Source organism: Triticum urartu, chromosome 2A, assembly GCF_056163025.1.
Source record: "Triticum urartu cultivar PI428250 chromosome 2A, HENAU_Tu73, whole genome shotgun sequence".
Classification (NCBI taxonomy): Eukaryota; Viridiplantae; Streptophyta; class Magnoliopsida; order Poales; family Poaceae; genus Triticum; species Triticum urartu.
In genome coordinates, this window is record NC_141874.1 from 642030832 (window position 1) to 642043597 (window position 12766).

The window sequence follows — 12766 nt, forward strand, 5'->3', positions numbered from 1 at the left end:
ATTTGATGCCTTCAATTCCGGAGACGCATACATCCGTGCTGCTCAAAATGGTCTAGCCAGAGCCACAGGCCAGTATGTAAGGGATATACGGGTAAGCAAATCTGATGATTATATGTATCAGTAGCCCCTGAGACTTGAAACAGTTGACGCAACTGATTTAAGGATCATTATTTGTGCGGGTTCTTACTGAGAAGAATTCCCAATTGTCTCAAGAGCTGGATGAGTGCAAGGCCCAGCTAGGGGCCGCTGTTGCCGCGTTGAAGGAGTCCAAGAAGGGTCCCCCTAGTAACACTTGTATCTATTGCAAAGAATAGGGGTACGAGGTAGTATGCGACATGTATGCAAACATAACAATAGATGTTGCAGGTGGCCCCGGAGTGAATCCGGAGGCCATGGAGGCGGATACGGCATGTGATGATCGATAGCGAAATGCTGGCGAGCGCGTGCTGACACGAGTCAGGCAGGAGAAAAATGATCTCCAAGACGCCAATATCCGGCTGGGCGTGGAACTAAAAGATGTCCGATCCTAGCTTGTGGACTCCGTGAAGGAGAATAAACTACTTCGGCGCAGCATTTTTAGTAAGTTCTTGAACGAACTCTTAAAGGAGTTCGGCGAAGAAGCCGGCTAACAGAGTTATGTCTGCAGGTATGCTGACGGGTCATCCCACGGAGGAGATGCCCGGGTCTTCGGGTGATCTTCTACCAGAGCTCTCGCAACTGCACGAGCAAGTTCGGCGGGTGATGCATGGTATTTCCCAAGCCTTGTGGCCATCTGTGTCCCCGCCAGGAGGCATGGGGGAGCTTATAGAGAAGCTTAAGGGAGCGCGGCGGTGCTTCCGATTATGGAAGATATCAGCTTGCCGACAAGGTGCAAGGGAAGCATTGGCTATGGTGAAGACACGATATACCAAAGCGGACCCAAACCACATGGTCAAAGTCGGACCTGTGGGGACCGATGGGAAAGAGATCCCCGTCAGTTTAGTGTATGATCAAGTAGAATTAGCTGCAAAGTATTCCCAACAGGATTGTAGGCTAGACAGCCAGTTGGATGGTATAGAAGAAGAATTGAATCAGTCTTAGCGACTGTGTAATTCAAGTGACATATGTAATGTCCCTAGCCAGATTGTAAATCATTTGTCATGGTGGGCCTTTTTGCTTCAACCTCTGGACCCGACAGTCCGGAGTGTATCCGAATACCCGCTCGGTTATGTAAAAACCAGGGCATGCATGGAGACCAGGCGTAGGGGTCATAAGTGCTTGAACAGAAAAGTACCCAACTAGTTATATTATATTACATGGGTAGTAAGAAACATCTTCCAGGGAGAATAGTTCCGTTAAGGGTTCCTTTCCCTGGGTACGCATGCCCTAATGTGCATGTCCGAACTGCAAAAAGAGACGCGGGATATAAACATCTGGGGGCATGTTTGGAATTAGATAAAAGTCATGTTTTATTCACTGACTGAATATTCCCTTAAGAACGCTAGCTTTCGGCGTCACCCAGTCTGAGGTACACATCCGGCTGACCCGGTAGTAACAATTGCAGAGGTGCTCCCCTTATGCCCTAGCCGAATTAACGGGAACGTAGGGCATAAATACAAGAGCCAGGCAACCCAGCTTGGCCAAAACTTAAGTCATATCGATGCATATAATGGCGAAAAAGGTACATGCGGAAGAATAACACATGTATGGGACATAAAGCCCAGGAAAATAGTTAGATTAAGCTTCTGTATAGGAAGCCCCCAGGTATAATGAGCGTGGTTAGCGCGTCAAGATTGTGTAACCAGGACACAAGTATAGCCTTGAAGGGCCTTGAAGAGAGTAAAAGAGGGAGAAAGAGAGAAAAGACAGATATGCAAAAAATTGACAAAGGTGAGTGGACAAGCATAGAGTCCGGCGCTAGGCGTAGAATCTTCGGAGTCTGGCTGCATTCCATGGGTTTGGCTCAAGTTGATTATCCGATGCATCCCGCAGACGGTATGCTCCACCGGTGAGAACCTGGTCAATAATGAAGGGACCCTCTCATTTGGGATTGAGCTTGTTCTTTTTCTTCTTCGGCAGGCATAGAACTAGTTCGTCAACGTTATAGGTTTTGGCCCGTACTTCTCTACTTTGATACCTTCGAGCCTGTTGCTGATAGAATGCGAAACGGGCCTTTGCCACATCGCGCTCCTCCTCCAAGGCGTCCAAACTGTCCTGTCGATCGAGCTCGGCCTCTTTTTTCGTACATGCGCACTCGAGGTGAGTCATGAATTATGTCGCAAGGCAGAACCGCCTCTGCGCCATACACCATGAAGAATGGTGTGTGTCCGGTAGTGCAATTCGGCATGGTCCGCAACCCCCATAGTACGAAGTCGAGCTCCTCTACCCAGTGCGTGTTTGGCTCCTTTAAGGACCGCACTAATCTGGGTTTAATGCCGCTCATGATAAGACCATTCGCTCGCTCGACTTGACCGTTAGTTTGCGGGTGATAGACAGAAGCATAATCGAGCTTGATGCCCATGTTGCTGCACCAAAGTTTCACCTCGTTGGCTGTAAAGTTCGTGCCGTTGTCAGTGATGATGCTGTGGGGGACGCCATAACGGTGTATGACCCCGGATATGAAGTCTATCGCCGGTCTGGATTCAGCCGTTTTGATAGGTTTGGCTTCTATCCATTTGGTGAATTTATCCACCATGACCAGTAAGTATTTTTTCTTATGGGCTCCCCCTTTAAGGGGTCCAACCATATCAATCCCCCAGATCGCAAAGGGCCAAGTAGTGGGGATTGTTTAGAGGGCGGTGGGCGGCATATGGCTTTGGTTTGCAAATAGCTGGCAACCGATGCAATGTTGGACCAGATGCTGCGCATCTACCCGGACCGTCGGCCAATAGAAACCTGTACGGAAGGCCTTTCTTACAAGGGCCCGGGCTGCGACGTGATGGCCGCCGAGTCCAGCATGGATTTCTGCCAAAAGCTTCCGCCCTTCCTCTTCGGAGATATACCTTTGTAGGACTCCGGTAGTGCTTTTCTTATAAAGCTCTCCCTCGTGGACCTTGTAGGCTTTAGATTGCCGCACTATGCAGCATGCCTCATTTGGTCCTCGGGTAGTTCCTGCCTAGTTAGGTAGGCCAGGAATGGTTCTGTCCACGGGGCGATGACGGCCATTATTACGTGGGCTGAATGTGTTATTTCGATGGCAGAGCCTCCAATTGTGTCAGAGTGTTCGGTATCTGGGGTTGTGGCCGGGTCCGGACTATTGTTGCCAGTGTCCCCTTCCCATACCACGGATGGTTTAAACAGTTTTTCTAGGAAGATGTTCGGTGGGACAGGGTCGCGTTTAGCGCTGATACGGGCAAGGCCGCTTGGTTGTTTTCCCGAGCCACATGGTGGAATTCAAGCCCCTCGAACCGAGCTGGCATTTTGAGGACGGCGTTGCGATATGCCACCATTTTCGGATCCTTGGCATCGAAGTCTCCATTTATTTGGGATATTGCGAGGTTCGAGTCCCCACGCACCTCCAGGCATTGAATGCCCATGGAGACTGCCATCCGGAGACCGTGTAATAGGGCCTCGTATTCGGCTGCGTTATTGGAGTCTGTATATAGTATTTGGAGTACGTATTGCACTGTATCTCCGATGGGGGGCGTCAGGACGATGCCAGCCCCCAGACCAGCCAGCATTTTAGAGCCGTCGAAGTGCATGATCCAATTGGAGTATGCGTCGTACTCTTTAGGGAGTTCGGCTTCTGTCCATTCGGCTACGAAATCGGCCAGTACTTGCGACTTAATGGCTCGCCGTGGTTTATATGTTATGTCGAACGGGAGGAGCTCGATAGCCCATTTGGCAATCCGGCCTGTGGCATCGCGGTTGTTTATTATGTCGTTGAGTGGTACTTCGGAGGCCACCGTAATTGAACACTCTCAATGAAAGCACCAATGTCGGTGTCAAAACCGGCGGATCTCGGGTAGGGGGTCCCGAACTGTGTGTCTAAGGCGGATGGTAACAGGAGGCAGGGGACACGATGTTTACCTAGGTTTGGGCCCTCTTGATGGAGGTAATACCCTACGTCCTGCTTGATTGTTCTTGATGATATGAGTATTACAAGAGTTGATCTACCATGAGATCAGAGAGGCTAAACCCTAGAAGCTAGCCTATGGTATGATTGTATGTTGTCCTACGGACTAAACCCTCCGATTTATATAGACACCGGAGGGGGCTAGGGTTACACAAGGTCGGTTACAAGGGAGGAGATATACATATCCGTATTGCCTAGCTCGCCTTCCACGCCAAGTAGAGTCCTATCCGGACACGGGACGAAGTCTTCAATCTTGTATCTTCATAGTCCAACAATCCGGCCAAAGGATATAGTCCGGCTGTCCAGAGACCCCCTAATCCAGGACTCCCTCATCCACCGTCGACCCCCTCCATCCTCCACGGGCTACTGTTCATCCACCGTCGACCTCCTCCTGCCTCCACCTGCGACTGTTCATCCACGGGCTCCTGTTCATCCAGCCTCCACCGCGCGCTACTCCACCGGGTACTGTTCAACCAGCCCTCTCCGCGGGCTCCTGTTCAACCACCCCTCCACGGGCTACTGTTCATCCAGCCCTCCACCAACTACTGTTCATCATGCCCTCCACGGGGTGGTCCTGTTCATCCAGCCCTCCACGGGGTCCTGTTCATCCAGCCCCAACGGCTCGATCGATCGGGGTCCTGTTCATCCAGAGGCAACACCACGGGGTCCTGTTCATCCACCCCCACCGGGAACTGTTCATCCAACCCCCCCCCCCCAGCAACGCTCACTATTCATCCAAAGGCAGCATCGATCGGCTTTAGTTAGCAGCAGTAGCGAAGGAATCGCTCGTCGGGTTCAGTTCGCTCGAGTTTAGTAATGCATAGCCTGCAGTGCAATCGCTCGGGTTCAGTTAGAGCCCAACGCCTCGCACCCACATGTGTGCGTGTACGAGATAAATGTGCATCGCTCGGCCCCGAACACCCACCGTAACCAGGAACACCCCGATATTTTCCTCGCCCTCGCTTCTACCACGGTTTTTTCCATCATGGACGACCCAAAGAATTTCATGCAGCTATGTCTCCGGCCCGCCCAGGATGAAAAGCCCATTTTTTGTCATGATTTTTTGTCATAGAAGTAGGACCCCACCACATCTACGATGATACCGTGTTTTGTCACAATTATTGTCATAGAAGTGTCATAAGTATGACAAAAAAATCGTTCGGCCCAAAATGTCACAGATGTGTCTTTTTTTGTAGTGTTGCTGCTCCTTGGTGTGGAATCTGTAATCCACAACAGTCCTTCTCCTCACAACATATGGGTCAGATTGTCTCCATAGTCTGAGACCTGCATCCTTTCTGATCTTCATGTTTTCTGCCACTTAATGGCTATCATCATGGTCAGGGATCTAGGGCTTGAGCTTCCTAAGCACTTGGGCTTCAGCGTCTTCTTCAAATTCAGTTTCAGGCACTAGAGCCTTATTCTTCTCAGCGGCTGGAATATCTCTTGTGCTCCTCTTGGGTGCAGACTTGGGAGCTGGAGTAGAAGCTTTGGGGGTTGTCTTGGGCTTAGAAGGGGCAGCCCCAGACTTGATGGCATCTCCCATCAGCTTTTGAGACTTGGGTGCTGGTGCAGCATCCTCTTCCTCTTCTTCCTCATCCTCAGCTGCGTCTTCCATCATAGAGGATCTTCCAATGACTTTTGCTATGGTCTTCTTGACCCTTTCTTTCCTCTTCTTGCCTTCACCAGCAGCCTCTTCAACATTTGACTTGGAATTTTCAATAGTTGAGGCCCTGGCTTTTAAGGTTGGCACTCTCTTTGCAATGGCCTTCTTGTGCATACCAGGCTTGGTAGATGCAACTGTGCCAAACTCTTTCTTGACAACCTTTTTCTTGGAGCTCACTTCCTCCTCAGCAGCCACATAATCCTCATCTTCTGAGTCAGAATTTCTCTTCCTCCTTGTCCTTGTAGCTGCTTTGGGTAGGTTGCTTGGGGTGCTCCTACTACCCTCATCATAACTGTCAGAGGGACCAGTGCCCTCACTCAGGTTCATCTGCTCTTCTGACTTGTTCTGGCTATCACTCTGATCAGACATTCTAGCAAAGCAAACTGACAGCTGACCCTGTGAATAGTTATAGATGAGATAGAGTGGATGAGCATCACAAAGTGCAGAGATTTTGCAAAATAAATGAGTTAAAAACTTAGTCTTAGTTTTCCACAAAAAGCATTTCGGAGCTACCGATTTGTTAAACTCGGTGACACCGAAGCAACTTTTGGAGTCTGAACTAGTGAAATCGGTCAGACCGAGACACAGTTCGGTGACTCCGAGATTGCTAGGGTTTCACTGAGAGTTGAACTCGGTCACACCGATTTGCAAGTTTCGGTCAGACCGAAACAGACAAGTGCAATGGCCTGAGCCAAATCGGTGAGACCGATTTCCACAACTCGGTCGACCTGAGATGAGTTCGGCGGAAACCTAACCCTAAATTTTCAAATCAAATCTAAACTAAAGGATGTTTTTGCTGGACAGGATGATTTCATACGTCGTAAGAAACATGGCATTGACCTTGTGCTCAGAATCGGAGGTAAAAAGAATGCACAAGGGGTCAAACTCATACCCTAACTCGGCGGTGAGTTCACTACGGTGGCAACGACGGTGTTGAAATCCGTTGACGGCGACGGAGACCAACGGTGGGAGGTCACTGGCGGCGAGAGGACGATCTAGAGACACGAGTCAACGACTATCACTACTGCTTAGTGATAAAGTAAAGCATTTACATGGTGATTGCATTTCATACAATAAAATGACAACCATAAGGCTCCTGCCACTTGCCGATAATGGTTACAAAACATGTTCATCTCATACAACAATTTATATCTCATCACGTCTTGACCATATCACATTGCAACATGCCCTGCAAAAACAAGTTAGACGTCCTCTACTTTGTTGTTGCAAGTTTTACGTGGCTGCTACGGGCTTCTAGTAAGAACCGTTCTTACCTACGCATCAAAATCACAACAATTTTTCGTCAAGTGTGCTGTTTTAACCTTCAACAAGGACCGGGCGTAGTCAAACTTGATTCAACTAAAGTTGGAGAAACAGACACCCGCCAGCCACCTATGTGTGAAGCACGTCGGTAGAACCAGTCTCATGAACGTGGTCATGTAATGTCGGTCCGGGCCGCTTCATCCAACAATACCGCCGAATCAAAGTAAGATGTTGCTGGTAAGCAGTATGACTATTATCGCCCACAACTCATTGTGTTCTACTCGTGCATATAACATCTACGCATAGACCTGGCTCGGATGCCACTGTTGGGGAACGCAACATGCAATTTCAAATTTTTTCCTATGATCACGCAAGATCTATCTAGGAGATGCATAGCAATGAGAGGGGAGAGTGTGTCTACGTACCCTTATAGACCTAAAGCGGAAGCGTTAATCAACGCGGTTGATGTAGTTGTACACCTTCACGATCCGTCCTGATCAAGTACCGAACGTACGGCACCTCCGCGTTCAGCACACGTTCAGCTCGATGATGTCGTCACCTTCTTGATCCAGCAAGAGGGGCGAAGTAGTAGATGAGTTCCGGCAGCACGATGACATGGTGACGGTGTTGGTGAAAAACAATCTCCGCAGGGCTTCGCTTAAGCACTACGAAAACTATGACGGAGGATAAACTAGAGGGGACGAGGTTGCCAGCACACGGCTTGGTGTTTCTTGATGTGTCTTGGGTGCTAGCCCTGCCCCTCTATTTATATGTTGAGCGTTGGGGTCGAAATTTGGAGTAAAAGCCTCCACAAAGTCGGTTTCTCCCGAAAGGCAAGAGTCCTTCTTAGATGCCAAGGCCAGACGCCAGGGTTCCCAGTGTTTGGACCCAGACGCCAGGGACCCTGGCGTCTGGCCCCTGGACTCCGCAAAACTTCCTTTTGTGCTTTAGAAAAACCTTGTGGGATTTCCCCTTTGGCCCAAATAAAGTGTTCTCGTACCCAAACATTTCGGGAAACATCCTGAATCCCTTCCGGTGAATTCCGGAACCCTTCCGGAGACCAAACACTATTATCCCATATATCGATCTTTATCTCCGGACCATTCCGGAGTTCCTCGTAATGTCTGTGATCTTATCCGGAACTCCGACCAACATACATAACTCATATAATACTATATCGTCAATGAACGTTAAGCATGCGGACCCTACGGGTTCGAGAACTATGTAGACATGACCGAGACATTTCTCTGGTTAATAACCAATAGAGGAACCTGGATGCCCATATTGGTTCCTACATATTCTACGAAGATCTTTATCGGTCAAACCTTAATGACAACATACGTTGTTCCCTTTGTCATCAGTATGTTACTTGCCCGAGATTCGGTCGTCAGTATCTTCATACCTAGTTCAATCTCGTTACCGGCAAGTCTATTTACTCGTTCCGTAATGCATCATCCCGTAACTAACTCATTAGTCACATTGCTTGCGAGGCTTATAGTGATGTGCATTAGCGAGAGGGACCAGAGATACCTCTCTGATACACAGAGTGACAAATCCTAATCTCGATCTATGCCAACCCAACAAACACCTTCGGAGACACCTGTAGAGCATCTTTATAATCACCCAGTTACGTTGTGACGTTTGATAGCACACAAGGTGTTCCTCCGGCATTCGGGAGTTGCATAATCTCATAGTCAGAGGAACATGTATAAGTCATGAAGAAAGCAATAGCAATAAAACTTAACGATCACTATGCTAAGCTAATGGATGGGTCTTTTCCATCACATCATTCTCTAATGATGTGATCCCGTTCATCAAATGACAACACATGTCTATGGTCAGGAAACTTAACCATCTTTAATTAATGAGCTAGTCTAGTAGAGGCATACTAGGGACACTCTGTTTGTCTATGTATTCACACATGGACTAAGTTTTCGGTTAATACAATTCTAGCATGAATAATAAACATTTATCATGATATAAGGAAATATAAATAACAACTTTATTATTGCCTCTAGGGCATATTTCCTTCATCAATACCTACATGGGTTAGTCCCACAAGTAACAAACAAGGATATCGATAGACTTAGAGTGTAGTTCACACAAGATGATGTCCATGAAAGCATTAGGTTACCTTGTCCCTTCTCTTACCAACAAGAGGGTTTGTGACTCCTTGAACTAGTGCAAGATGTGGAAGTTGTTTGCACTTGTTCTCGCCAAAATGATATGAGTGAAGTATGTTGGCAGAGTCACCCTCAAAGTCAAGAACTCTCTAGTTCTTCTTCTTCAGGATCCACATCATCTTGATGGGAATCCTTGGAGTTGTAGTAGTACTTGATGAAGTAGAACTTGATGTAGTATTGGGAACCCACTTGACCAAGGCCTTGGGAGCTTCTTCAAATGCATCAATCTCCTCTTGAAGCTTTTCCTTGCCTTTTTGCTTGTGGTCTTGTGGTGGAAGATCATCTTGAGCTTGTGTCCCCTTGAAGGAAATAGGATCATACTTCTCTTGTTGAGGAACAAACTTCGTCTTTGGGTATTGATATTCTTCCCACTCAACTCCATTGGCATTGAACTTTCATTCAAAACCAACACCTTGATTCTTCCAGTGCCTTCCTTGATTGCGTACAATTTCCTCGAATTGCTCTTCCGGCAAGGCTCTTGTAAACACATTTTTCTATAATTCCCTTCAATAAGCTATTTATTGCTCAAGTGTAACTTGGCTAAGAGAATCGTTAATGGAATCAAGAGTACTACTAGAAGCAACAACATTGGATTTAACATGATTATTGTTACTACTAGAAGAAGAATCTTTCTTGTTCTTGTTGCTAGATTTTACTTATGGCATGTAAGTAGACAAGAGTAAATGCTTGGCAATGTAAGAAGAACTTTTCTTACGAAGATCATCATTGATTGCTTTTAAGAACCCATGCTCTTGCTCAAGGTTGAGTTTTTCAAAGCGTAGCTTCTCATGGGTCTTTAAAAGCTCTTGATGATCTTCCAATGTAGTTTCATGAGCTAACTTAAGAGTGTTTACTTCTTTAGTTAGACGCTCAATCTCCTTCTTATCATAAACATTCGTTTTATCTTGATTAGCATGATTAATAGCAATTTCATCATAGTTATCATCACTAGAGTTGTCAACAAGTAAATCATCATCACCTAGCAAATCATCTTCATCACTATTGAAATCAACATACTCGGGGTGTGATACCTTTGGGCCTTTAGCCATGAAGCATCTTCCAATTCCTTCATTTGGTGAGTCAAATATGTCGTAGGAGTTGGTTGACACAAGTGCTAGACCGGCAACACCTTCATCTTGAGTATATTCGGAGTCGGAGTGATAACTTCTCTCGGTGTGATGGTCGGAGTTGGAGCCGGATGCCCATTCACCAGCGTGAGCTTGATGTCTTCGTTTTGTGTAGCTCCTTGATGACTTGTCCTTCCTTTCCGAATCCTTGCTTCCGCGAGAGGTTCTTCGTTCATAACGATCATCTCTACTCCTTCTCTCTCTTGGAGGTGATTCTTCTCTTCTACTTCTCCTTTTGGGTGAATCTTCTCTCCTTTTGGAGGGAGCCATACACTTATTTGAGTAGTGTCCGGGTCTTCCACAATTGTAGCAGTTACGCTCACGACTAGAAGATCTTTTGTCATTGTAGGACCTTGACTTGGAACTTCTTTCTTTGCTTCTACTCTTGTAGAACTTGTTGAAGTTCTTCACCATTAGGCTCAATTCCTCTTTTAAGGCTTGTTTCTCACTTGATGATGTAGGAGCATCACATGAGGCTTTGTAAGCACCACTTGACTTGTTGTGAAGCTCTTCTTTATCCTTGAGTGACATCTCATGAGCAACAATTCTACCAATGACTTCAGTTGGCTTGAGATCTTTGTAATTGGGCATCATTTGGATCAATGTGCACACGGTATCATATTTTCCATCCAAGTCTCTTAGGATCTTCTTGATGATGAATCTGTCGGTCATCTCTTCACTTCCTAAGCCGGCAATATTATTTGTGATGAGAGCAAGCCTAGAGTACATTTCGGCGACACCTTCACCATCCTTCATTTTGAACTTGTCAAGCTGACTTTGAAGCACATCCAATTTGGATTCCTTGACGGAGTCGGTACCTTCATGCATATCAATCAAAGTATCCCAAATTTCCTTTGCATTCTCAAGACGGCTAATTTTGTTGAATTCTTCGGGGCACAATCCGTTGAAGAGGATATCACAAGCTTGAGCATTGTATTGCAACATTTTCAATTCTTTTACGGTAGCTTCATGGTTTGGTTCTCTCCCATCAAAGAATTCACCTTGCAAGCCAATACACACAATAGCCCAAACGACGGGGTTATGTCCAAGAATATTCATTTTCATCTTATGCTTCCAACTAGCAAAATTAGTACCATCAAAGTAAGGACCTCTACTGTGGTAATTTCCCTCGCTAGACGCCATACACTCCTAGGTTGTGAAACCAAGGCTATGATCACCAGAGCTATGGAAATCAAGGCAAATGGAGACCAAAGCTCTGATACCACTTGTAGGATCGAAAGTATGTCTAGAGGGGGGTGATTAGACTAGTTGACCAAATAAAAATCTAGCCTTTTCCAAATTTTAAGTCTTGGCAGATTTTTAGCAACTTAGCAGAAGTCAAGCAATCAACCTACACATGCAATTATATAGAGCATAGTAGCGGAATGTAAATCATTGCACATGAAGGTAAAGGGAGGAGTTTAGAGGGAGCAAACGCAATGTATACACGGAGATTTTTGGCGTGGTTCCGATAGGTGATGCTATCGTACATCCACGTTGATGGAGACTTTAACCCACGAAGGGTAACGGTTGCGCGAGTCCACAGAGGGCTCCACCCAGGAAGGGTCCACGAAGAAGCAACCTTGTTTATCCCACCATGGCCATCGCCCACGAAGGACTTGCCTCACTTGGGTAGATCTTCACGAAGTAGGCGATCTCCTTGCCCTTACAAACTCCTTGGTTCAACTCCACAATCTTGTCGGAGGCTCCCAAGTGACACCTAACCAATCTAGGAGACACCACTCTCCAAAAGGTAATAGATGGTGTGTTGATGATGAACTCCTTGCTCTTGTGCTTCAAATGATAGTCTTCCCAACACTCAACTCTCTCTCACTGATTTGGATTTGGTGGAAAGATGATTTGAGTGGAAAGCAACTTGGGGAAGGCTAGAGATCAAGATTCTTGTGGTTGGAATGAAATATCTTGGTCTCGACACATGAGTAGGTGGTTCTCTCTCAGAAAATGAATGGTGGAAGTGTATGCACGTTTTGATGGCTCTCTCCACGAATGAAGAGTGGGTGGAGGGGTATATATAGCCTCCACACAAAATCTAACCGTTACACACAATTTACCAAACTCGGTGGGACCGAATCATGAAACCCGGTCAGACCGATTTAGTTCAAAATGTGAATGCTAGGATTTTCGGTGGGACCGACATGTCAACTCGGTGGAACTGATTTCATTAGGGTTAGGGCATAACGTAATCTCGGTGAGACCGATCACATGAACTCGGTGAGACCGATTTTTGTATTAGGCAAACAGAGAGTTGGTCGGGCAAACTCGGTGGGACCGATCGCTCATTTCGGTGAAACCAAAACGTTACGAAAAGGAAACAAAGAGTTTGCATTGCAAACTCGGTGGGACCGATCGCTCATCTCGGTTAGACCGAAACGTTACGAAGGGAAACAGAGAGTTTGCAATCCCATCTCGGTGAGACCGAGATCCCTATCGGTGAGACCGAATTGATTAGGGTTTC